Here is a 27,592-nt window from a genome sequence, read left to right as displayed (position 1 = left end):
GAAGTGATTATTGCTTTCCTATGAGTACTCTAACCTTCCCACTGGCCTTGTAGAAACCTGCTGCCATGTTGCATACTGCCCATGGAGAGAGCCACTTGGCCGGGACTGTCAGCTAACAGAAGGAAAAACAAAACAAAACTGAAGATCTTATAATTTTTTGTTTTTATTTTTGCCAACATCCCAAGTGAACTTGGAAGCTGATTTTTCCCTAGTTAAGAACATAGTCTAGCTGACTATGACCTTGGCTGCAGCTTTGTGAGGTCCTCGGCCAAAGAACCCACTAAGCTATGTCTGGATTCTGGCCTCATAGAAAGTGTAAGAAAAAAAGTTCCTGAAGGTAATCTTTAGCCTTCTTCTTCTTTTTTTTTTTTTTTTTTTTTGCGGTGCTGGGGGATTGAACCTAGGGCCTTGTGCTTGCAAGACAAGCATTCTACCAACTGAGCTATATCCCAGCCCAAAAGAAGAGTTTTGACAGGTACTTTTTCTAGTGCATTGAGCAAATAACTCAATCATTGATACAACTTTATTATGATTGCAAGAGGAAATCTTAACATTAATTAAAGGAAAGATTGTTTCAAGTATGACAAAGTGTGTATTATCAGATGAACATGAACTGTGAGCCACCTGATAAATTATAGGGAAACCAAACTGTGTAATAAGCTATGTGTTAGTATAAGACCATAGCTTTCTCAAGAAAATGGCTCACAACAGAATTTTGCACAAGTACATCTTTGAAGCCACTGGAAACAAACTGGTTGCCTGTGAGTTCTGAGAGCAAATACAGAGCAAAGTAGTGAGGCAGAGGCAGCAGTGGTGACTCCATGTACACCACCTAAGATGGTTCACTCTGAGGCCGGGTGCATCCTCTTCATCTTATTAGCTATCCTGTGAATGTGAGGAGGCTGACAAAGGCGAGCGAGAAGATCATTAGAGATCCATCAAAAGTATTGCTAAGACCAATATTGATAGAAATTCTAAACCTACGTATTATAGAAAACAAAAATCATTATTGGAAATAATAATATTAATAACTGCCTAGGGACTAACGGTCAAAAAAACCAGTGTTGGAGCTTGTGAAAATAATGATAGAGAGCTACCATTTATAGAATGCTTTCCATAGGCCAAGATGCTATTAAGTAGCATCAGAGACAGAATCTCATTTAACCCTTAAAACAACCAAAGAAGGTAGGTAAGAAACTCAGGCTAGAGAGATTAATTTTCCCAATTACTATTATCACTATTAAGCAGCAGAAGTGAGATACGAACTTGGCCTGAGTGCAAGAACACTGTTCCTAACCAATGCCCTGTGCTGCTTCCATCACATGTCCTTATTCTATGGTAGAAACTCATAAACAATTTTGCCTAACCTTACACATATAACCCTTGCTGATGACACACTCAAAGGATGATGTAAAAGGCAGGCTGATGCAGCTATAAATGCATTTTTAAAAAATGGCACCATTGCTACTTCCCTGAAGTGTCTATAGATTACTGGCTTGATCAGCCAAGAAATTATCTACAAATTCAAAGCAAAATCAGTCTTCCAAAAGAATGTCCAGCACTTTGGAGCTTCAGGATCCATCCCTTCAAAGTATAACTCTGTGTTGTAGATAAGTAACTTTAATAATCTACTACTTTCTTCCCTCAAACACTCAGAGAATGACTGACTTAAAAGAGCTAGTCATATTCATGGTTTTCACATACACAGACTACTAAACCAGACAGTTGAGCTGCCCACTCAAAATCCACAGTTTGCCCCATTCTCTATCCTTTTGTAACCCTGGTTTTGCTCAGGTATCTACTAGCTATTTCCAGAGGCCACATGCCTTGGGGAAACCATTGTTTCTTGGAATGGCTTGTGGCTGATCTCCCTCCCCTCTGTCAGTGAGTGACAAGGAATGGGATATGCAGCAATTCTAACCAATGAGCTTCAAGGGGAAGTCCTCCAAGAAATGTTCCCTTGTTTTTAAGACACAGAAAAGAAACAAGCCCTTCTTCATCCTGTAAACATTCTGAATCTGAACTGGATACCTGGAACTACAACAGCCACCTCTTAACCATGAAGGAAGCTAGCCCGAGGACGGAGTCAGTGAGCCAAGGCCAGCAGGGCAGAACAATGAAAAGAACCTGGGACCTCAGTGATGTCACTGAGCTACTGAATTAACTAATTCTGGAGCCGCTCTATCTAGCCTGTTAAGTAACAGTACATTTACTTATTGTTATAACTAGTTGGAATTTCTGTTACTTCTGCCAGAAGAATCCCAACTGGCCTATTCCCTCAGACACTAGGATTCCAGAGCCAGCCCCAACGGCATGTCATCCCCACACTGTGTTCAGTCATGTAGATGACTTGAAATTGGTCATGATGAGAATATTTATACCACAGAAATCATAAATTGGCAAACTACTCTGATGAGCTTTTATATCCTCTGAGTAACTTAAGGTGCAAAGAGTAAACTTTTTTTTTTTTTTTTTTTTTTTTTTTTTTTTTTTTGCAGAACTGGGGATAGAACCCAGGGCCTTGTGCTTGTGAGGCAAGCACTCTACCAACCAAGCTATATCCCCAGCCCAAAGAGTAAACATTTCTAAGAATCATTAAGTAAAGACAGAGAACTAAGAAAGAATTTAAACATCTATTATGAGCTAGGAACTTACCCAGCTGAGTGGGTAATTTCCCTGTCTTCTAGGGCAGAAACTGGCAAACTACAGTCCTCAAGCAAAATGTGGCTTCTGAAACCCAGCCCTCTCCATTTATTTACATTTGTCTTGGGTCGCCTGAATACTTGCAATGGAGAATGTGTGACTCACAAAATCTAAAATATTTATTATCTGGCCTTTCACAGAGAAAGGGTATAAACTCTTGTTCTTAGGTATTATGTAGCTTTGAAATGATTCCAAATTCATAGTTTGTTACATAAAGTTTTCTTTTGGAGTTTGCATTTTTGTTTTGATGTTTTGTTTAAGAACACAACAACTTATCAGACCCCCATATGTAGGAGCAAACTCCCTCTCCCTTCAGGAATGTTACATTAAACCTTTTCAGATCCTGGTGTGTGAGTTATTAACCTCGATTACTATGTTTGTCAACTTTCCATCACTATAACAAAATTCCTGAGATAATCAGTTTATAATGAGAAAAGGTTTATTTTGGCTCACAGTTTTGGAGATTCCAATTCATGATTGGGCAAACACATTGTTTTAGGCCTGGTGGCCGTAGGTACAGCACATCATGGCAGGATTTTGCAACAGAGCAAAACCACTTGCCTCATGGCCAGAAAGCAAAAGAGACAAAGAGACCTGGATCCCACAATCCCCTTCAAGGGCATGTTCCCAATAATCTGAAGACTTTCTACTAGACCCCACTTCTTAAAGGCTCCTGCCAACAGTACCACAAGCTGGGAACCAAGCCTTCAACACATGGACCTTTGGGCAACACCTAAGATCTAACCCATAGCAACTATAGTACTTCAAGATACTTATAATCTCAAGGGTTTGACTGACACTTTAAGAACTTAGGCCATGGCAGGACTACATGCTGCTGGTTGCTTCTCCAAAGACTTGAGAACTCAGGCTGTAACAGGGTGTCACCATATTGGCCCTGCGCTTTGAACACTTACTTGCCTGCCAACTCCGGCACCACCCTCAAGCACGAGGACACCTCATGTGACATCGCAGATCTCTGCTGCAATGGTGGAGCCAGCTCCTCCAAAGAAATGCTTGTATAAAGCTACACCTCAAACTTTAGTTCCATTTTCCTTTCCACCAAGGTCTACTTCTATCTTGAGCAACTGGACTTTAATAAATTTATACCTCACTCACTATGTACTTAATGTATATCTAAGTACACTCCTTGTGAAGATTGTTCACATTATTCTTTTCGTCCTCAAGCATTAGGAACCTAAGCAAACATTTTCTTTGTATGGCAATAAACCATGTAATTCACAGAACATAATTTGATCCCCTCCTTATTTCCCCACATGTAACATAAGAAGAGGTGATACATTGGTCTGCAGAATAAAATGCCCAAATTTGGGAGAACCGGGTGGACAATATCAGTATTACAACTATGTGGCAGAACAGCAGTGTAGAAGAGTGAAAAGAACCAGCAATTCGAGGAGGATCTGGCTTCATGAAGCTTACATCACCATGAGACAGGCGGTGAACACACTGCGGCACAATAATTTCTGGGCCTTAGCTTCCTTGTTTGTACCAAAAAATACCCTCTCCCCCTCCTTCACTGGACTGTAATTAGAGTCAAATGAAAGCAGTCTCAAACCAGCAGCAGTGACCAAATTGAAATTTAGGACGTTTTTGTTGCATCTGCAACAACATTTGTAACTAGTAAAGATGTCAATGATTATAATATTCATCATGACATATAAATATCAGAAAATTTATCTAAAACCTAAAGAGCCAAACATCCAAATACTCTTGAAAAAAATGAAAACTAAAGTTTTTATGTTACAAGGAGAGGAGGGGAAAGGGGAAGCACTGAGGACAGAAATGAAGCGAACTATATTACGTGCATTTATGATTGTGCCAAAATGAACCCCACCCCACTGTCATGTATAACTGTAATGCATTCATTAATTAAACACTTTTTTAAAAAAAAGTCATCAACTGGGACCAAGTGGTAGTGTCCCCATTAGATTAGATCTGCGCTTCCACTTCACCTGTCCCTGACGGCCCAGACTGTCCAACCCTACGCTATTTCACTCATGGACAACACCTTCAGGACCCTGAAGGCAATTCAGTTTTCAACTTCTGCCTGTATCATGTTGGTATAAATCAAAGCTTTTTAAACAGTCATATGTGATTCACATTTATATCATGCTTTATGTCTAACATCCTCTCTCTCTCTCTCTCTCTCTCTCTCTCTCTCTCTCTCTCTCTCTTTCAGTTCCAATAGGATCAGCATTCAAAATTTGACCTACACCTACATACAAACACAAATAATGGAATAAATAATCAGTTGAATACAGTTAGATTCAATGTGTCATGAAATAATAGAATCAATTGTACAAGTAAAAAAGTCAAAGCTAGAAACCTCTGCGTTAGTTTAATCCCAGTCTCTTCTTTGGTTTTTAGATTTAAATAACCCCCAACTCCAAGCTGTTTTCCAGTATAAGACTATAAATGTACCTATCCATAAATGTGCTGTATAAGGACCTTCTTCAGTGGCACTGCTGATTGTTATTAAATACTAAGACAGACAGTGCCAAGCATCAGTCCTGGAAAGCAGTGTAGTGTTATGAATCAAGAATCAGAAAATTATTCATATTCATTGAACTGCAATTCCATTTCTGCAAAATGATTCTGAGAAAACAATTTAAGGGAAGCAAACACTAAGAGCAAACACATAGAGTTGCTTTATGAATAACACATAACACAAAAACAATTTTAAATGCTCAACAAATGGGAAGTGTTTAGAGAATTACAATCCAGTAAATAAATGGAATTCTATGTAATTCTTTAAACTTACAAACAAGAAGATAATGTTCTAATATGGGAACATTTATGATGCAACATTAAAGCAAGAAGAATATTCTGAAAGTGTATACACCTCCTAAGGGAAGCTAGGTGAAATTTATGTAAAAGAATATGCAGAGAGGAGCCAGGCATGGTGGCACATATGTGTAATCTCTGGAGGATAAGGCAGGAGGATCACAAGTTCAAGGCCAGCCTCAGCAATTAAGCAAGGCCCTAAGCAACTTAGAGAGATCCTGTCTCAAAATAAAAAATAAAAATGACTGGGGATGTGACTCAACAGTAAAGTACCCTGGGTTTGATCCCTGATACCATAAAAAAAAAAAAAAAAAAAAAAAAAGCAAATATGAACATAGTTTGAATATAGTGGGTTGGTATGATTAAGTTATCAATTAATCTTCAAAACTGCATTAAACTATTAAGTATGTGTGTGTGTTATATATGTCTATATAACATATATATGCAATTGTATAATAATCCCCAATTTTCTTAAATAGTTATTTCAGGTCTACTGTAGTATAAAATGTGACTACAAAAATCTCTTTTATATGGTTTCTCAAAGATTAAAAATAATCATACCATTTGTTGATACTTCACACTGAAAACAAGGTGATTATTCAATCAATGAGACACTGTGGGCGCCAAGCTTCTGACAAAATAGCACATTTCGTTTCTTTACAAGACCATTAAACAGAAATTTTAAGTAATAATCCCAGGCTTGCTGTCTCAATAGCACGATGAACCAAGGACTGTTGTAAGGCAGGGTCAACCTGGGTGAAGCCCCGGGCAAGCAGCGTCCTCTCTGAACACGTGTGTGCTGTACTGGATCTCACAGTCACCCGAACCTCACAACCCTCAGAGAAGAACGCCATTTTCACATGGTGAAACCAGAGCTCGGGGAAGTGAAGGGTCTGTCCTGACAATGCTGCATCTGAGTACAGAGGGTGACAAGTAACTCTGGCTGGCTTTGAGGGGTGCACTTGTCCATCTGCCCTTTAGATTTCAAAAACTGCTGTTGGCATGTCCATCAACAAGATGTCCAAACGATGCTAAAGCTTAAGTGCCTGTTCATAGGCGGAACCATGACAAAAGGAAAGGGGGAAGCTGGCAGGGTTCGCACAAGGGCAGACTGCTGCTCGCAAAACAGCCGTGTGAGTTTCTCTCAAAACATGTCTAGCAGATTTACACGGATTCCGAAGAAATGTGCAGGTTAGACAAGGTGAACCTCAGTTTCTAGAAACTTGGAAGCAGTCTGACAGTTCCCCTGCCACATTAACCTGGGCATTTTTGTAAATAATTAACCCACCTGATATTAGACAAAGACACTAGGAAAGTCTTTTGTTGGTTAATAGTGTACCTAAAATTGCAAATGAAGGGCACATTTACCATCGAATAGGTCTTCATTTTACTAATGAGCCCCCAGTTTATTGTATTTTGACCCCAACCACTAAAAAGTAATTGCATTCTGATTTTTATTTTGGCTTCAGAAAAATTTTCTGAAACAACAACAAAAAAATACTTCATACTGTGTTGCCCTTCTAATGTTATTCCTTACAGTACAAACTGGGATATAGTCTCATTTCACTTTTTCCCTTTTGCTTAAAAAAAAAAAAAATCTAGTCATGTGTAAAGAATTTTTGCTAAACTCAGTAACCCTCCCATAAAGCATTCCATTTGTGAGGAAAGTCTTTCATGTTGCCCTCAGTGAAGATTTCCAAAGCGATCCCCTTTCTCAGTAGAAAACCTACAAACTTCTTACATGAGTCAGTAAGCAGCTAAATAAAAGGAAAGAGTGGTCCACTTGCTTTGGAAGTTCCCCATAATGGCTTGCCATTGTTCTTTCCTTCCTCAATCCCTCCTCTTCCAGTGTCTTAATCTTTAGCTGTATTTTTCCTTTATAAATTAGTTTGCAGCCATAACAGAGGTAAAGGGGTGTGATAGGAAAACACCAAGAGTGGAAATCAAGATAGCTGGGTCCAAGCGCCACTGCTCATTGGTATGATGCTGTGTGAGTCACTTCCTCTCTGCCGTCTTTCCTAATTCATAAAACCAGGGCACTGAATTGCTGATGCTGCCCCTCTAGCCCAGATGGCTGATAATCCAGGGTGCCTTCCCTCCATTGAGGTTACCAGGTAGAATAAGCACTCCCAGTCAATCGAATTGGCTTTGCTCTCTGGTATCATGTTAAGAATATGAAGTTTACCACTCTTTTCCTTTTTTCTGGTATTTCTAAAAAAAAAAAAAAAAAAAAAAATCCTGTACTGCTTCTTCTGTCATTAAGTCTAAGACAAGGAACTTGCAACTATTGGGAATGAGAAGGTTAGTCCTATACAGAATAAATACATCTGCAAGCAAGGAACCATAGATTGTGTTGTAGGGAGGTGCTCACCATGCAGATAAGGAAAGTAGGAGCCCACTCTGGGAAGAAAGGGGAGGGGTTTTTTGTGTGTGTGTTTTGATTTTTGTTTTGTTTTGTTTTGTTTTAAAGGAAGTGTGATGACCTGACCAGGTTTCCCAGAAACACATCTTTCACTCCCTGAGTCTGACCAGGGGTAAGTATGTGGTGCGGTGAAGACAGTCCCCCCAAGCTAGGCTGTTGAGGGAGAAGATGTCACAAGGAGGTCACATATGAAGATGCAGCTTCACTGGGTCACTGAGATGGGTCCCAACAGAAAGCCAGAGACAGTGTTCCCTGACCATCCCTCACCTCCCATGTGGCACAGGAGTGATCCAGACATTCTCCCATGTTCTCAATGGAGACACAGAAAATGACTAAGAGCTCAGAGGGCCTCAGCAAAGGGGAAAGCAAGCCAGTAGGAATGGTAGCTGGTCCTTAAGAAGAACTTAACAAGAAAGATGGGGAATTTCTCCAGGCACTGGAGAAAGTACTTTCATACAGAAAGTACAAACCACAGGTTGCACCAGCAGCAGACAATTAAGCACAACATGCCATGAGGATGGAAGTCAACACCTGGACAGCAGCAAAATGAGTTTCACTGCATTATGAGGTCCAAGAGATCAGCAGGGTTCTCAGTGACCAACACTAGGGAAAACACACAGATGCGTGAGAACTTAGTGAACAACCAGGGACCTGTATGACCACCACCTCTGGGCCATTGCCACAGGGCTGCATGTACTCTCCCCAGACCAGACACTCCTAAAAAGAAACCCAAGAGGGGAGAAACAATGCTCATAAGGAGATTAAACTTAGATTCAACTAAATAATCAGTAGAAAAGACTGTGCTTAGCTGAAAAAGATTAAACTTGTAAAGACTGCTAAAAACTTCTAAAATTGAGACACATCTGACATACAACAAAACACACTGTTTTAAAATTACATTGCAATACATTTGACCAATGTATACAATCTTGTAACCTCAACCACCACGGTCAAGACACAACATTTTCATCACCCACAAATGCTCCATCAGGCTGCCTTGCCCATCAATCCTTACCAACCCCAGGACCAGGTCACCACTGATTTGCTTTCTGTCAATATGGATTAGTCTTATCTGCCAAGAATTTCATAAAAATGGAATCACATGATATGGGCTATTTTGTTTCTGGCTTCTTTCGCTGATTCTGTGTGCGTGTCCACGCACATGCTAGGGATTGGCTACCCACCACATAGCAGGTTCTGAGCACAGGCTCTACCACAGAGTTATTGCCCTTTCCCCTCATGATGATGTTTGAGATTCATCCAGTTTGTCGTATCTAGTTGATTCCTTTTTAACACTGAATATAGTAGTCTGTGTATGGATATACTACAATTTGTTTATTCATTCATCTGTTGATGGACGTTTGGGTTGTTGCCAGTTTTAGACCATTATGAAAATCTTCTGTGAACATCTGTACACAAGCCTTTTTGTGGACATATGCTTATTCTCTTGAGTAAACATCAAGGAACAAAAGTGCCGAGTCATATGGTAAGTACATATTTAGCTTTGGAAGAACCTGTCAAATAGTGTTAAGGTGGTTGTATGATATTCCTAAGAGTTCCCTTTGCCCCTCAGCCTGAACAATACTTGGTAGATAATGGTATCTCATTACAGTTTTAATTTGTACTTCCCTGATGACTAATGGTGTTAACCATTTTTCACATAATCATTAATTATTCATAAATCTTTTATGAAGTATCTATTCAAATATTATGCCCATATTTTATTGGATCATCTTTTTATTATTAGGATTAAAGAATTTATTATATTCTAGATACAAATCCTTTATAGGTATATGTAGTGCAGATATTTTCTCCCATTATGTGACTTGTCTATTCATTTCTTAGTGATGTATTCTGAAACACATAGCTATTAATTCTGAATAAATGGAATTTATGATTTTTTCCTCTTATAGTCAGTTGTATTTCTCTATATTAGTGGTGAACAATTAGAACTTAGAATTGAATATATATACTTTGTAGTAGCTACAAAAATATGAAATGTCTAGGAATAAATTTAACATAATATGTGCATTACTTGTAGACTAAAAACTACAAAACTACAGTGAGGGAAATTTATAAAGGAAAGAGAGAGGGAGAGGGAAAAAAAAAAAAAACAGACAAAGAAACTGAGACTAAGAGACAAAAGACCATGTTCATGGATTAGAAGACTTGGAAAATATATCTACCCAAGTTGATTGACAGTATTGATAAACTCTCAACCTAAGCTCCTACATTCTCTTTTTAATAGAAAATGGCAAACTGATTCTAAAATTTATATGAAAATGCAAAAGACCTAGAAAAGTCAAAATAAGAGCAAGAACAAAGGTTTAAAACTTATATCAATTAATCTCAATACCTACACTAAAACCAAAATAATCAAGACAGAATGATATTAGCATGTTAGATCAGTAGAACAGAATAGAGTCCAGATATAGACCTATGCATTTACTCATGTGGGAAAATATGAATTTTGAGACTTACATCACATCGTACACAAAACTACTCAAAATGGGTCATTGATATAAACATAAAGGCAAAAACTATAAAACTACTAGAAGAAAACAAAGGAGGAAAATCTTTATAATCTGGAGATAGATTCGTTTCCCTAGGACACACACACTTCAAAATGCGCTCCCCAGTTTTGCCTTCATTTAAAATAGAGGCTTGTGAAGAAGTTTAGATTTATTATGGTAACCAAGAAATTGTGAGATTTCCAAATGGACCTTACTGAAAGGACCCTCTGCAGTGGGAAGGCACTCTTTCAGGATACATCATTTGTAACCTTTAGGGTGTCCCATTTGAAGCTCCTCTAGGTAGACACTCTTGTCTCTGTAGAAGCAAGAGGGAAACAGAGACACTATTTATGATCATGGAAACTCAGTGTCCTCGGACATCATCTGTTGAACATTGCTGGTCCCCAGAGTCCGCAGTAGAAATTACATGTAACACACATACACAACCAGCTCCTTTGACAAATGTCAGTCTAACTTCCAGCCCACCATGCCCTCAACTACTTATGATACTATAAATTTCTTGCAACTCACTAAAAATGTCTGGCTTTATATCTTTTAAAAGCTGTTCCATTACCTTCAAATTCCTTCCTTCTCCACTTCCCCATCTGACTTTTCTCTCCTGCTTCAACTGCATCCACACCTCAAAGCAGGTATCTCTCTTTTCCAGGCTCTTGGAGACCTCTGCACATGCCCCTTGCACTACCAAGCACATCACTGTTATCTACTTACCTCTATCTATCACCAGATTCTTTAACTCCACTAAATGGAAACTATTTTCAGACATATATCCCCCCACCCCAAGTCCTACTCACCACCCTCAAACTGCAATTCTCTCTCTTTCTTTCACGTACATTCACATACACATACACTCACCCAGAGTCTGGCACACAGTAAGAGCTTAATTAGTACCTAATAAATGAATGAAATGAGTTCTGCCTTCACTGAGGAAAGCCCCCCCACCTAAGTCATAAAAAATAAACTAAAAGCATAAATAACAATTACCAGTTTTAAAATGGCAACTCGGCAGAAAGAGGCGTGAAATGCACTTTTTTTCATCAGAGAGGTCTAATCTCCAGACATAAAGCAAGAAAAGAGCCATTACAACTAAAAGATGAGGAGCACTTAACAGAACCCACTTGTCTCTAGGTGGCGTACACTGGAGCAAAGCATTATCATCAGAGTTGCATCAGCCAGTTCTTAGAGCTCATCTCTGACTCCTGGGCCAGAGACAAAGACACAAAATAATAATTATACCAACAGTTACTATTTAGGGGCACTTAAGCCTCCAGGCTCTGAATTCACTGCTACATGTTATTCAAGTTTATCTTCATCCCAACCCGATGAGGCAGGTATTATAATGGTTTGATAATCTCCATTTCACAGATAAAGTAAGCGATGCCCTACCAAGATTCCACTGTGGGTCTGACTTTGGAGCTTGTGTTTTTCATCAAGACACACTGCTGCCTCCACTGGCCTCTGAGCTCCATCATGGTGGAGGCTATACCTGTTATGTTTCCCACATTATGTACCATCATAGAGCAGTGCCTGGTATATATATTTGCTAAATGTTGTTCATTGTAAACCCCTGTGGGTATTCACGGAGAAGGATATCTTGATTCCCAGTCTCTTGACATTTTATCACCCCCCTCTTACCAAGAAGTAAATGTATGATTCTGCCTTAACCCAGGAATCAAGGCCCCATCTAACATCCTGATCTATGACTTGGAAACACAAAGGAACAATGTATATAAAGGATGTCAAAGGACAGTTTTCCAAGTATGCCATGAGGGAATTTCAACACCTTTCTGCAAAGCCCTTAGGGCAGCATAGCAAAGAATTCCAGCTTTACAGACTCCTATTCTGGGATCAAATTCAATTTCCAGAAAGGTGCAAAGTGGGAGGAAGTTATGGAAGCCCCTCTCTGCTTAAGTTTGTACACTGACCTGGGGACCAAACTGTTTTGCCCACTTTAGCGTCTCTGGTTCTTAGGATGTCTTCAACTGCATATGGATTTGTTTTTGTTGCTCAAAGATACTGCCCATGGGATCTTAGATGAAGAAAGACTAATGATTCGCTTTTTTATTTTTTTCTTTTCTGCTTCTCTCTGCTTTGTTCTCAAACAAATCCTGGTAACAGGGGAGTAAATAATTACTGACTTCAACAGAAATTTTTGGATGTCTGTCAGGGACCTTTGGGCACTAAACTAAAACATTGACCTTTGCTAAGAAAGCTGCCAAAGTTTCTACACTGTGTGTGATATTTTGAGGATAGGAATACTTTACATAAGACCTAGAATAAACAGCAAAGTGATTTATATGATATTTGGTCTACAGAAAGGAAGGAAAAGGTACAACTCGTGATTCACATAAGAGGCAGAATGTAGAAAGCAAAATTCTTTTCTACCGTTTCAGCTCCTGATTACACAGAGCCACTGATTCTAGGCAACATCAGAAAAAATGCTTACTTCTAAGTTGTTGACAGTGCAGTTTATAACCAGGAACTCGCCCCCAATTCCCATTTTCTGTAGCCAGGAGGTTCTTTTTTCTTTTATTTGGAAATAAAATAAGTGACAGGCCTGAACAGTAGGCCTGATTGATTTAAAAATATACATATGAAATAAAAATACATATAGATGAACTTTTAAAAAATAGGAAAAAAATAGTATATTATACAACCAAGTATCCAAGCACCTAGCACAATATCTAGTATAGAGTTGGTGCTCAATATTTATGTGGTACAATGAATACATTTTTGTGTCTAACTCAGTGGCCTTGTGAAATTCTTTAATTCTAATTTCGCTCTCTCACAGAAAATGTGGAATTATTAAGTCAGATTATGTTATGTCCGAAGCGTCTTGGCTGCAGAGGAGAACCTGGGGATTTGAGGCGCGTTTCACAGAGTCTTTTTGTTAGTCAACAGAGAGCCTATTATTGAAGAACTGTGCAGCCTGTCTATACCACAACATTTGCCTCACTCTGTAATCACTGCCCTCCGCCATGTTGTTGAAACAGGAGGGGCAAGGAGTCAAATATTTCAAGTGGTCAGACGTTAACCCCTTGTATCATGGAGTATTATGGAAAAGTGGTGTTTGAAAGAATAATGCAGGCAGAAGAAAACACTCTGCATGAGAGCATGAGCTCCCTAACAACAGGTAACCCCAGGGTTCCCATTTGCTCAGTCTATCTCCAGGATAGTGCCTGGAAGAGACTAGGTGCTCAGTAAGTATTTCGTGAATGAACTTCCTCAGTTCTCTAGTTCCAAAGATTTTCTTAAATCACATGGGAGGTGGTACAAGGAGCTTTAGGAATGGGGGCAATAAATCACCAGTGCTTTCTTTGTTCTTTTTATCCACTATAGCCAGCCTAGCCAGCATTTGGCTCATAGAGCCCTAGGTGAATACAGCTCCCCGGGTACACAGAGGCACGTCCAGGCCTGAACCCAGACCAGGCCAAACCCGGAAACAGAACTTTACTGCTGGGTTTGCTCTTCTTCTTGCTTTTGCAGAGTGGCTAAAAAGGAGTGTGGGCTGCAGGAGGGCTCACCTACAGAGCCTGGCCTGCCGCCCACTGTCTGCCCCACATTACACAGGCCATCAAATTCCACAGGCCCTCAGAGATGTTTATTTTTGTGTTCTGTAGACTCTGCTCGCTGCTTGAGCCACAGCAGGTCACACAAAGGACAAGGTGTTGCCAAGGCGGAGAATGTGGTGTGATTTTTTTCTGTGAGAGACTGAGGACCTGACTTTCTTCCTTGAAATGAAAGTTAGAAATAATTTTTCAAAAATTCCTCTAGATGTGGGGGGTTGTCCTTGTTCCTATCCTGATAGAAATAGTTATGACTGAACCAGTTCATTCCACCTCCTTCTGGTTTGGGACCCAAAGAATTTGGGTGAACTTTGAACAAGGTCGTAGAACTAGTACCCAACATCTTTGCATGTGAGTACGATCAATAAGCTTAAAAGTATGCCTTTAGGAATTTTGGATTGTACAGAGGAGAGTGAGAGGATGGGAAGGACAGTAGAATAAGACAGACATTATTACCCTATGATACATGTATGAAAAAATTTTTTAAAAATATTTATCACTATCAAAAAAAGATAATGAGAGCTGGGGAGATAGCTCAGCTGGTAGAGTGCTTGCCTCGCAAGCACAAGGCCCTGAGTTCGATCCCCAGTACTGCAAAAAAAAGATAATGAAAAGAATAAATAAATAAAAGTAATTTTTTTTAAAAATGTACGCCTTTAGCCAAATCTGGTAATAGTTGTATTGTTAATATGTTATCTGTTGTTTAAGAAAATATGTGAAGACAAGAGTTAAAATGAAATTAATAATATTTCCAAATAAATTTTATTTTGTGACTCACTAAGACACTTAAGTGCATTTTTAAAAATCATGGCAATCATGTAGGATATTATTCAAATCACTAAGAATAGTGCCTGTACATGTGAATTTGCACATGTACTAATTCTGTCATCTCTTCCCAGGTCTGAGGCCCCCAGAGTAGAAACCCCTCTGTTTACTACAGTTAAGACTAGTGCCTTAGAAAACGTGATTTTCTTCTGGTTTACAGGGTATATTATTCGAAGCCCAGGAGTAACTTGGAAATGGGATAGACTTCAAGAAACACATCATTTATAAAGGAATGAGCAATGTTAATAAAATCCAACACAAGAAGTGGAGTCCCCCAGGACAATAGCAATTGGAAACTATTACCACCTCAAGGCCTGAGGAGGCAAAGGGAGAGAAAGCAGTTACTAGAACCTTGGAGAGTTGCTGCAGGTTTGAGTGAAGGGAAGTGTCCAGTCACAGGATCCAACAGTAAAAGAGCCAAGGAAATGCAAACACCAACCTCATGCTCCTTCTGCCTTCAAGTAGCAGGGGGCAGGGAGGCACTGTTGGACCCAATGGGAGTCCGACTGATGATATTCATCAATGTCAGCTTCCTAGAGCAGAGAACAGGGCAGAAATGGGATGACAGAGAACCTGGAGAGATAAATGGAAACTGAGGTATGCTGGTGTCACCTGTAAGCTTGCTCTGCAGTGCACTACAGTCATGGTCAAGTCCTAGATGATGCTGGGCTTTGCCTTTAAACTAGATCAAATCTCTGAAGGTTACCAACTCAACTTTTTTGGCATTTCAAATACAAAAGTCATTTATAAAACTGTCCAGACTTGAGCACTCCCTTAGTTTCAGCCAGCTATCCCCTTGAAATGGACAACTAAAATCTAAATCTCTGCTTCCGATCTTTCTTCCAAGTTGCAGACTCAAATTCCCAACTATGAGGTACCTCAAAAACACATGTCCAAAAGAGCACTGGATATTCATTCCTGGAGTCACTTTTTAATTTTTTTAATGTTTTCATTGTTTCAGAACTAGGTATGCTAAAAAACTGTAGGTGATTTTAATTCCTTTCCAACTCTTACAAGGGAGCCCAACCATTATCACTCCCTTCACCCACCCACCCCCCACTTCTCTTGCATCTGCCCTTCCTTTTAAAATTTCCCTGTGCCTTGTACCTGAACTAAGCCTGAGCCTGTCCTGGGCTGCCTTATCAAATCCGGACTCCATCTTCTATGTATTCAGTGACCGTATGCAGACTTCTCTGCCACTTAACAAGTGAGCTCCTCTTCAGGGTCTTGATGTCTCCGTTTCCTTATCTTTAGGATAAGGCCGTGAAGAGTACCTACAGCTAGAGACAGACCTCCTTTCCCTTGATTCCATGTGACAGGGACCACAGTAGCGTTAACACTCCTGAACCTTCTCCCTCTTCTCCATAACGGGAGTTAATTCAATGATTCATTGGAAGAAACAGTTGTGCATGCTCACCTCAGACCTTCCCTTCTTTTTTTTTCCATGTAGGATCTTCCTGTAAGTAGAGAACATTTGTCCTCCTCAGCAGTTCCATGCTATAAATGAAAGATGCTCTTGCAAGGAGGCCAGTGATTGAGACTGGGGTAATTGAGCCTTTTTCATGGGCAAAGTACTTGCAACATTATTTGGCTGGTAGTTTTAAGCCTCACTCCACAATCATTGGTATTATTAGCACTTGAAAGTGGTATTTGGCTCTTCATCTGTTGGACACATGTTTCTACCTCTAAATTATTTTGGAACTTAGGGGAGAGGTGAATGCTTTTTGTTGATCCTTCCAAATGCCAATTCCTACCTCATGGATTTGTGTAAATGAAATGAGGTGATCCACATCATGTCATGAAGCATAGGACACGCCCATAGTAAGTGTTCAAATACATTTTAGCTGTAATACTAATGTTGTTGTTCTTTGTTGCCTCCAGAAGTCTGATGGAAGAGATAAGAAACTTAAATTTTCCATATCCTATGATTATTACATTTTTTAATCAGGAGAGTGTTGGAGAATAATAATTGTATTGATTAAAACCTCATAAACTACAAAAGAAGATCAGTCACCATTCCCTATCCATAGACTTCAGGTGAAGGCATTTGTATGTGTCCTGAAGTTGGGTATGAAAAATGTTCTGAATGAGCATTTCTCTGAGAAGAGCTTAGAAGAGATTTGATATTACTATTTGATAGAATTGCAAATAGTAATATACCTTGACTCAGAAAGATTTTTAAAAAGACAAAGAAACCCACATCTCAACAGATGCAGAGAAAGTCTTCAACAAGATGTAGCACCTGATCATGATAAAAACACTGAAGAAACTAGTGATAGCAGAAACCTACCTCAACAGCAAAAAAAAAAAAAAAAAAAAAAAAAAAAAAAAAAAAACCCAAAGCCAACATCATGGTTATGAAGAAAAACTGAAAGCATTTCCTTTAAAATCTAGAACAAGACAAGGATGTCCATTCTTACCACTCTTACCACTTCTGTTCAATAGAGAATACTAGAAATTCTAGCTGGAGCAATTAAGCAAAAGAAGGAAATAAAAGGGATAAAAGTAGGAAAGAAAGACGTCAAATTATCACAGCAGATAAAATGATTCTATTACATAAAAGATCCAAAAAGCTCCAAGAAAACTCCTAGAGCTAATAAATTTAGCAAAGTAACAGGTATAAAATTGACATACAAAAATCAATAGCTTTTCCAGTATGGAAAGTTCTAAGAAAACTTGGAATGGAACCACCATTTGACCCAGCTATCCTACTCCTCAGTTTATACCCAAAGAACTTAAAATCAGCATACTACAGTGATGCAGCCACATCAATGTTTATAGCAACTCAATTTATAATAGCTAAACTATGGAACCAACCTAGATACCCTTCAACAGATGAATGGATAAAGAAAATGTGGTACATATACACAATGGAATATTACTTGGCCTTAAAGAAGAATGAAATTATGGCATTTGCAGGTAAATGGATGGAACTAGAGAATATCATGCTAAGTGAACTAAGCTAATCCCAAAAACCCAAAGGCCCCCCAAATGTTTTCTCTGATAAGTGGGTGGTGATCCATAGTGGCAAGTGGGTAGGGAAGAATGAAGGAACTTTGGATTGTGCAAAGGGGAGTGAGGGGAGGGGTGAGGGGGTGGGAATGGGAAGGGTGGTAGAATGAGACAGACGTTATTACCCTACATACACATATGTAAAAATTTTTTAAATATTTATCACTGTCAAAAAAGATGATGAAAAAGATTTTCAATATCACATATTACTTTACTAAGATTAAATGAAAGTTATGTGTACTTACCAAGAATAAAGAAAAAGAGAAAAAAGTCAATAGCTTTCCTAACATACCAATAATGAATCTACTGAGAAAGAAATCAAGAGAATACTCCCACTCATAGTAGCCTAAAAATAAAATACCTAGGAATAAATCTAACCAGAGAGGAGAAAGACCTTCACAATGAAAACTACAGAACATTAAAGAAAGAAATTTAAGATCTCAGAAGATGGAAAGATTTCCCATGTTCATGGATAGGCAAAATTAATATTGTTAAAAAGGCCATACTACTGAAAGCAATACACAGAATCAGTGCAAATAGCCAAAGCAATTCTAAGCCAAAAAAAAAAAAGCGATGCTGAGGGAATCACAACACCTAACTTCAAATGATACCACAGAACTATAGTAACAAAAACTGCATGGTACTGGCATTATAACAGATACACAGATGAGTAGAACAGACCATAAGACCCAGAGACAAACACACACAGTCATCTGACCCTTGACAAACATGCCAAAAACATACACTGAGGAAAAGCCTTTTTAACAAACAGTTCTGGAAAAATTGGTTATTCATATGTAGAAGAATGAGACTAAATTCCTATCTCTCACCCTGCACCAAAGTCAACTCAAGAAGGATCAAAGATATTGGAATTATATCAGAAATTATGTAACTCCTAGAAGAAAATGTAAGGTCAACACTCCAACAGATAGGAGCAGGCAGTCACTTTCTCAATCAGACCCCAAAAGCTCAGAAAATAATGCCCGGGTAATAAATAGGATGTCATCAAATTAAAAAACTTATGTACAACAAAGGAAACAAACAATTAGAATGTGAAGAGAGAATCTTACACAATGGGAGAAAATATTTGCTAGCTCTTCTTCTGACAGGATAATATCAGAATATACAAATAACTCAAAACACCTCACCAAAAACCTCACAGATAACACAACTAATAAATGAGCAAATGAACTAAACAGACACTTCTTTAAAAAAGAAATACAGGGTTGGGGCTGAGGCTCAGTGACAGAGAATTTGCCTCACACTTGGGAGGTACTGGGTTCCATCCTTAGCACCAGATAAAAATAAACAAGTAAAATAAAGGCATTCTGTCCTACAACTACAAAAACAATTTTTTTTAAAAAAAAGAAAGAAATACAAATGGCCAACAAATAGATGGGAAAACATTGTTAGCAATTAGGGAAACGCAGGTTAAAACTACACTGAGATTTCATCTTACTCCAGCTAGGATGACAGCCATCAAGAATACAAACGGTAACAAATGCTGGGAAGGATGTGAAGAAAAAGCAACACTTTTACACTGTTGGTGGGATTAGAAATTAGTAAAACCACTATATAAATCAGTATGGGGGTTCCTCAAAAGATTAGACATGGAAACTCCACATGATCTAGCTATACCACTCTTTGATATTTATCCTAAAGAATTAAAATCGGCATACTATAGCAATATGTGTATACCCATGTTTATAGCAGCACAATGCACAGTAGCCAAACTATGGAACCAGACTAGGTATCTGTCGATGAATGAATAAATAAAGAAAATATAATAAATAGCAGGGCACAGTGGCACACACCTGTAATCCCAGTAGCTCTGGAGGGATGAGGCAGGAGGATCACAAGTTCAAAGCCAGACTCAGTAACTTAGCGAGACCCGGTTTCTAAACAAAATATAAAAAGGGTTGAGAATGTGGCTCAGTAATTGAGCACCTTTGGGTTCAATCCCAGTACCAAAAAAAAAATAAATAAATAAATAAAAAAGAAAGAAAGAAAGAAAGAGAAAACAGATGGCATTTGAGTATATTATAAGTGAAATAAGCCAAACACAGACAGTGAAAGGTCATGTTTTCTCTCACATGTGGAAGCTAAGGAGGTAAAAGGAGAAAAAAGGAATGGGGGATCTCATGAAAATCAGAGGGAGATCAGTACAGTAGAGGAAAGGAACTGAGGGAGGGAAAAAGGAGAAAAAAGGAAAATACTGGGGAATAATATCGCCCATATTATATTGTTATATTGTGTGCCTGTGTGAATATATGAGAATGAATTCCACCATTATGTACAACTCTAATGTACCAATAAAAAATAAGGAAAAAAATTTAATGTAATACCAGTAAAAGAAAGAAAAAAAGAAAAAGAAACCCACATTCCTCTGACAGGATACTTCTCTCTAAATAATTCAAAGGACTTCCTTCCCCTCAGGTATAAAACTGCTCATTGAGGCCTTTAAAAATTCACTACAAATAAGAATACTATATTACATTTTTAAGCTCATTGAACAGTACCCTAGGAGGTACTGGCTAACTCAATAACTAGGTATATATCTTAACATGCAACTTGGTTTTCTGAATCTCTCCTGCCATGCATTTTGGAATTAATAGTTCTTTAATGGGCTTAAGTCACAATTAAATGGCAAAATACAAAGAAAAACATCTGACACATATTAGAATATTCACATATTAACACATATCAATTTCCTTCCCTATGACATCAATAGATACACTTTTCATCTTCATTTGCTCCTTTCAATAATTTTCCAAATTAAAAAGTAATAGATTTTATATTATATTCTGACAGCTATATGACAACATACAGTTGGGACTCAAATATGCTTAACCAGTGGCTGGGGACGTAGCTCAGTGGTAGAGCCCTTGCCTAGCACATGCAAGGCCCTGGGTTTGATTCCCAGCATCACCAAAAAACAAAACCCTTAACGAAGTTAAAAATATTTAATTAAATTAAATTCATACCAGTTACTAAATCAGAGACAGAGTTAGAAAATACCTTTCTAACTATTTACTAATACTAATTACTAGAAAATAAAAATAGCCAAAAGAACACATATATTTCTTCGAGTTCAAGAGGAAAAAGTATCTACAGAAATCCATGTCTTTATCTCTCCATGTTGATTTTCCCCTTATGATATGGAGAAAACACAAGAGTTAACTATTGAATGAGGGAGACTAGCACAGGGAAAATAAGAGGGAAAACTATAAATCCAAGAAATATCACATCCCTTGAATATTTGAACTAATTTCTTCTTCATTGCCCCTTGTAGTTAATTCTCTCTTTAGAACTGCACACTGAGGTTTTTACAGTCCAATTATCTGAACACCAAATGCATGATCTATACTCTTTTCCCTTTTTAAATGTTTTTCCTAAGTTGCACATAGATGGTGTGTCCCTCCATGGACTATAATAAAGCTTTACAAATAACAGTCATGAGGACTGTCACAGCACATAGAAATGCCTATGTTGAACTTCCTAACTCAAAATCAGAACGCCAAGGAACGTGATACAGACACAACTGTAGAAACACACACACACACACACACACACACACACACACACACACGGAGAACAGAAGTGAACACAAAAAAGCAGAACACAGTGGTGTGAGGAAAGTGAGTTTATGAAGCCCCATTCCTTTTTCTGAATTTCTTAGAACACTTACTGTCTTTTCATGAAAAGCAATAAAACTACTTTAAATATTGTAATTAAATGTGTGCAACCTGTTTTTTTTTTTTCCATATAACAGCAATTCACACGTGTTTTTCTACCTATCTGGCAAGCTGACAGTGCCACTTTATATATCTATCATGTTTAGGTCTCCCCTCTTTGTTCTTTTTTTTTAACTAATTAAGACTGTGCCCTCCTACTAGTACTTGAGAGGGTTTTGCTTTCAGATGTTCTTTCATATGTGGACTAAAAGTTTCCTCCTTACTTTTTGTCTGCCCAACAAGAAGTTGAAAATAAGGATCTATTTGTGGAATAGATTTTGTATCATATCATATTTTAAAGTTGGCTATAACTTAATTGACATAGTTTTTTCATACATGTAAGTATATATGTGTAAAATAAAAAATAAAAACTGTTCCAGCCTGGACTTTCACTAAGATTTTCAAAATTGTTTTCCTCTTACAAAGCGAAGTGAAGCAATATTTAATAAGTAAGTAGCACAGAGTGGAAAAGTCCATTCTAGAACAACTGTACTGGACAGAAGCAGAATGCAGTGTTCTTCATGCATTTTAGGCTCACGTGAGGAGATCATTTTCTTTTCTGTGATAAACTTCTTGAGAAAATACTGACGATGACAAAATGTCCTCACGGGGGCCTAGGAGAATGAGTTAATGTTTACAAGATAAAAGTAAGAATTTCGATTATACTGAATTCTTTTGGAATCTTTAAATGAAGCGATCCAAACAGAGAAAATAAATATTTGATTGCTGCCCAATAATTAATCATCTATAAGACTGAAAAGTATAAACTGTATTTAATCATTCACGTCTTAAATGCACAATCCTCAATTAGAAAAGGTGTCACATTCAGTTTTATTTGGTGTCTCATTTCTCAAGAACACACCAATTAAGAACACAGCAAAAACAAAAACAAAAAAAAGGTTGATGAATGGCGACGGTCTATGCTACAAAGTTCATATACTTGACTCTTACGAGCATTCCAAAGGTCAGTGCAGTCAATGTATTTTTATTGTGCGTTCTACACTAAGTTTGATTTTACAGGTTTTGGACCCATCACTGATGATAAACTGTTATTTTTCCAAGTGTGGGAGGAAAGGGTATCACAGTCAAATCTGTAACCAAGTATGGCAAGTCACAGGTGAGAGTCTAGCAGCAATAAAGTAGAGAAAGGAAGGAAAAACGGAAAGAAGGAAAGGAAGGAGGGAAAGAAAAGAAAAAAGAAAAGACCCAGAAAAGTCAGCAGCTTGAAATCATTTTTTTGCAGAGAGAAACACATCTACATGCTTTCTTACAAGTCTCCTGACTGCTAAGCTGCACTGCAGGGGTGATGTGAAGCTGCATTAGTCCCCCAGGCTGCTGTAACAAAATACCACACACTGGATGGCCAAAACAACAGAAACTTATGTTCTCACAGTTCTGGAGGCTAGATGTCCATGATTAAGGTTCCAGTACATTCAGTTTCTGGTGAGAGCTCTCTTCCTGGCTTGGAGATGGCCACCTGCTTGCTGGGTGCTCACAAGGCCTTCCTTAGTGAGCATGCATGGGAGACAGAGATAAAGCTGAGGTTCTCTGGTGTCTCTCTTTATAAGGTGCTATGGTTTGAATATGGTTTCTCTTCTTTGAAACTCATGTTGAAATTTAATCCCCATTGTAAGGTATTAAGAGGTGGGACCAGTTGGGACCTTTAAGGGGTGATTAGGACTCTGCCTTCAGGAATGGATTAATTCATTCATTGGATGAATGGGTTTAATCTCTAAAGTGTGTTTGCTATAAAAACCAGTTTGACTAGATCTTTCTCAAACTCCTTGTCTCCACCTGAGGACTCTGCCTGCAAGGCAGTCATCAGATGTGACTCCTCCACCTTGGACCAGAACCATAAGCCAAAATGAACTTTTTTTCTTTATAATATACCCAGTCTGCAACATTGTGTTATTAACAACAGTAAACAAAGACATGAGGATGCTAACCCAATTAGGGACAACACCTATGACTCTTAATTTACTTATGACCCTTAATGTTTAACCTTACTTATTTCCTCAGAGACCCTATCCCCAAATATAGTCCCTTTGGCCGTTAGGGCTTCCACCTTTGAACTGCGAGGGGGGATGAAACAGACATTCAGTCCATGACACACCCGCTCAGCTCGTGGGCAGTTGGGCAGAATCCCTGGAGGCTATAGCCCAGTTGCCAGGGCCAGTCACAGCCACAAGATTAACTCTCGTGTGGTTTAGAAGATTTTTGAGGGTGCTTCCCCAAGAGAGATTGGGAATCCCTGCCTTAATGAACCAAATACATCACTACACCATCAAATGCTATGATAATAAACCATGATGACCTCTTATAATGTAGAAAATTACAATCATTAAAGTTTAAATAGCACTCACTATGTTCCCACCCTGCTCTGCAAGATTTGTACACCATTCAGTCCTCACAAGGACCCTCTGAAGAAGGAAGAATTGTAACACTGTGGCCAAGAGCAGTCCTTTTGACATCAAAATGACTGCATTCAACTCTCAGCTTCTGTCCTGGTATAATCTTGGTCAATAGACTCAGTTTCCCTGAACCCATTTTCCTGACCCATAAGATGAAGATGAATATGCAAATGTACAATTCAAAAAAGTTCTGAAAAAAATTTTTTCCAAATATTAGCAGTGCACTTATTTGGTGGCAAGATCTTTCCTATTTAGAGTTTGTAGGCATCTCTCCTTGTGGAATATTCTTAGGTCTTGTGATAGAGTCATCGGTGCTTGATTACAGGACATTCCCTGAGATCCCGCTGGAGGATTACAAATCCTGCTCTGTGTACCATTTCAAAAAACTGGTCCTAAGGACTTCTGGAAAAACTTTCAACTCACAGTTATGAGAATTATGCAATGTAATTAACCCACTTAAAGCAATGCCTGGCACATTTTTTGAGTGATATTGTTACTGCCATTTTGTAGATGAGAAAACCAGGACAAAGAAAGATCAAGTAATCTATATAAGTCACAGCTGGCACATGGTACAGTGAAAGTGAACCCAGATAGTTTGTCTCCAAAGCATATGTTTTCAACCAACTGCTCTGTACCATCTCCTCAATTACACATGCTTCATTTACTTACAATATGTTTAAAAAGCCAATGCTTTTTAAATATTTTAAGAATTTTCTCATATAAATTGGAACTATTAAGTGGTTAATGGAGAGCAAACTGAGCTACACAGAAAATTCAACTCCAGAGGATGATTCTAGCCTTGGTGGAGAAATCCCTCGCCATATTTGTACAAGACCTACACCTCCCCAGCTCTGCTAATTGGACCAGGAGTCCACACCTCATTCCAAAGAACCAATCCAAAGGCTGAATCAAATCCTGATTCTAAATCTTTGGAGCTGGGCATTGGGAAATGGATCAACAGAGTGGGGCTGGTGTTGGCAGGTTCTGGGGAGCCAGTTTCTGCTGTGTAGGCAGAAGAACCAAGAACAGAACAAGGAAACAATTTCGTATGCCCCAGTGGTTCCCAACTGGGGACAATTTGGCTCTGGAGGGAACATTTGGTAAAGTCTAGAGACGTTTTTGGCTGTCATAATTGGGGTATGTTGTTGGCATCTAGCAGGCAGAGGACTGGGGTATTGCTAAGTATTCTATATGGAGTCTACTGGCTCTTCCTGCCCCAGGTTCCTGGAGAGACTTTAGGACTAATGGGTTACTTATTTTCTTATTTAAAAGAAGAGAAGAAAGGAAGATAGGATGGAAGGAAGGGAGGGAAGGAGGAGTCAGAGAACAAGGAAAGAGGAGGGAGGGAAGAAGGAAGGACCCACAAAGACTGAGAAATGGACTCCTCCCTTACCCTCAATCAGGGAAGGAGACTCGGGATTCATAAAACATCATTAAATTTAGAGTTAAGATGAAGTTCGTCACCTGTAAAGCACCTAGAGACAGGTTTTGATCTATGTAACCTTGCCAAGATGTGGTTCCTGATTCTCTCTGGAATCACTAATCTGCTTGCTCACCCCAGAGTAGCACTGCATACGTGCACAGGTTCCCCAGTGGAGTCAGGGAAAAAAGGGTCCCATTATCCATATTGTTAGAGTTTGATGGAAAGTGCATTGCTGGAGTTGATTATTACTACTTGTCAAAGAGTTTGGAGAATATTGCTTAAAGAAGCATTTTCATGATTGATGAAACACTAACTCATTTATGGTCATCTACCCCTGTGAGAAGGCTATGCAGAGTATTAGGTAGCATGCATGCTATGTAATACAAAATAAAAAGGAAAAAAATTAGCAAGTGGAATGCATGAGTAAATTATGTGACTATGGCATGGGATAGAACAAATCTAAAAACAAAGAGAGACCTGAAATGAATAGTATAGAAATAGGGGCCTTCTGGATTCCTTATTTCTCTTTTTCTCTCCTTTGTTTCCTAATAAAGATAACTTTAACTCTTTGAGGAAAAAAAATTATATTTGTAGTTAGTACTTCAAAAATGAGGACACAGTAAATAAGAGAGACATGTGGTTTACTGGTACTGAATTGGGTCTTGCAGATTAAAAGACACTCAAGGATGTAATCTAAAACTACAGGATGGAACACAGACCCCTCACTACTAAGGGGCAGTGCTTCAAAAGGTTGGGAACCGGTCACCAAGAATCCTTTTCGAAACTGACTGGGAAGGAAGCCCTGGGCTCTGTAGAGTCTATACAAAGGGTCAGATTCCTTTGGATGGGCGAGATCATCCTGGGACAAAGTAACAAGACTTCTCAGGCAAAATAACATCTAACTGAATAACTGGGATTTTAAAGGAAATACCTGGAATGATGTGGTTAAAAAAAAAAAAAAAAAAAAAAAAAAACAACTCAGTGTTTTAATTCAACATCATCATGACAGCAACTGTGACTTTTGAGCACCTATGTGTGGCCAGTGCTCAGAGTCACACACACTATTGGGAGAAGAGAACCTGAGGATCAGTTTTTCAGCAGTTCAGCAGCAAGGAACCACAACCTCCCGTCACAGAGCATCCCTTTCCTTTCTGAATTAATTCTGCACCTGTAGGAGTGCTAACGAAGAGCTGGGAATCACGCCCCTCACCTTCAAATTGATGGGTTGTGGGAGAAGCTCGAGAGATTTTAAATAAGTTAGTTTTAATATGTTGGGGCTTGCTGATGCCAATGCCTATGTTAATAGGAGCAGCAGCAACAAACTAACCATGGAGACAGTTCCTACGAAATGATGCCTTTGAAACCTGCGGACGCTCCTCTGAGAGCAATTTGGGGGACTCCTCTTGTAAAAGAGGTTGGGAAGAAGAATATGGCCTAGGATGCAGAGACCTCATGGTGAAGTGAGATATAAGCTTCACACTGAAATCCTGAAATCTGGTTGAGGTTTTTCTGCACAGTTATCATGGTAAGTTGAAGTCTGGTGTGACAAGAGTCAAAAGGAAATCTGATGTATCTGGAAAGTGACCGGGTCAGGGTGGAGTACCAGCACTAGCCACTGTGCAGTCTCAGGAAGGGGCCTTTCTGAGGAAAGAAAGAGCAGTCACTTATAGCATTTGCCCTTTTTATATGTGCTGCTTTTAAGTAGTCCCCTCTAGAAATGTGGCTGGCTTTAGTGACATTACCAGTGTAGGCATGTTTTAATGGCATTACTTTTGGGATTATCCTCGGTATTGTTTTCAAAGGATCTAAATAAGAAAATCAAGCCCACCATTTTATAAACATACTATTTTGACCACAACAGCCCTGCCCAATTTGATCATCAATATCACACATCAGATTTGGTTTCCAGTAATTTTTGATGTTCCCCCAAATCATATGCACTTTCTCAGCAATCAACCCACTGCTGAAGACAATCAAAAGCATATGCTAAAGATTTAAAGTTGTTTTTTAAAAATGAGGCTCAAAAGTATTGTGAACAATGAATGATAGCTTGACCTGAAAAAATTTTTAGGATGCTACATGTAAGGAGATACTATCACTTGGATATACATCTCCTTATTACAGCAAAAGATGCTCCTATCACTCTTAGTACTTAGGAGATTC

General features: G+C 38.7%; 1 protein-coding gene and 1 long non-coding RNA gene across 8 annotated transcripts in view; one reads left to right on the top strand and one right to left on the bottom strand.

The window, feature by feature from the left end:
• SLC16A12 (solute carrier family 16 member 12) overlaps nt 1–27,592 on the bottom strand; it is a 90,500-nt gene that overhangs the window by 24,167 nt on the left and 38,741 nt on the right. The window contains exons 2-3 of one of the 7 annotated variants that reach the window (XM_079138250.1): nt 19,676–19,759; nt 15,289–15,382 (exon numbers count right to left, since the gene is read on the bottom strand). The exons of 2 other annotated variants lie outside the window; for them this stretch is intronic. The gene's annotated coding sequence lies outside the window, so the exon portion shown is untranslated. Of the gene's footprint in view, nt 1–34; nt 119–10,655; nt 12,365–15,288; nt 15,383–19,675; nt 19,760–27,592 lie in introns of those variants that run through there. 4 more of the 7 variants (XM_079138253.1, XM_079138249.1, XM_079138251.1 and 1 more) reach the window with 4 other exon arrangements.
• The window catches only part of LOC306660140, a 292,372-nt gene that overhangs the window by 247,033 nt on the left and 17,747 nt on the right, over nt 1–27,592 (top strand). The window lies entirely within an intron of this gene.

Source organism: Sciurus vulgaris, assembly GCF_902686455.1.
Source record: "Sciurus vulgaris genome assembly, chromosome: 4".
Lineage (NCBI taxonomy): Eukaryota > Metazoa > Chordata > Mammalia > Rodentia > Sciuridae > Sciurus > Sciurus vulgaris.
The sequence above is the reverse complement of the archived record's forward strand: the minus strand, read 5'-3'. Positions and strand labels throughout refer to the sequence as shown.